Below are 285 nucleotides of genomic sequence, written 5' to 3' on the forward strand. Positions count from 1 at the left end.
TACTCATACATGGAAACATTATTTCGCAATTAAAAAAATGAAATGTTAATAAATGAAACAGCATTTATGAGCCTTGAAAATACCACACTAAGTAGAAGAAGCCAGCCACAAAATACTACATATTATATGATTTAATTTATATGATTGTTAAGAATAGACAAATGTGTAGATACAGAACATAGACTAGAGGTTTCTTAAGGCTACAGGGATGCCAAGATAGGGAAATGATATCCAAAGGGCACAGGCTTTCATTTTTGAGTTAATAAACATATTCTAAAATTGACT

The sequence above is a fragment of the Mandrillus leucophaeus genome, unplaced genomic scaffold (genome assembly GCF_000951045.1).
Source record: "Mandrillus leucophaeus isolate KB7577 unplaced genomic scaffold, Mleu.le_1.0 Scaffold130, whole genome shotgun sequence".
Taxonomy (NCBI): Eukaryota; Metazoa; Chordata; class Mammalia; order Primates; family Cercopithecidae; genus Mandrillus; species Mandrillus leucophaeus.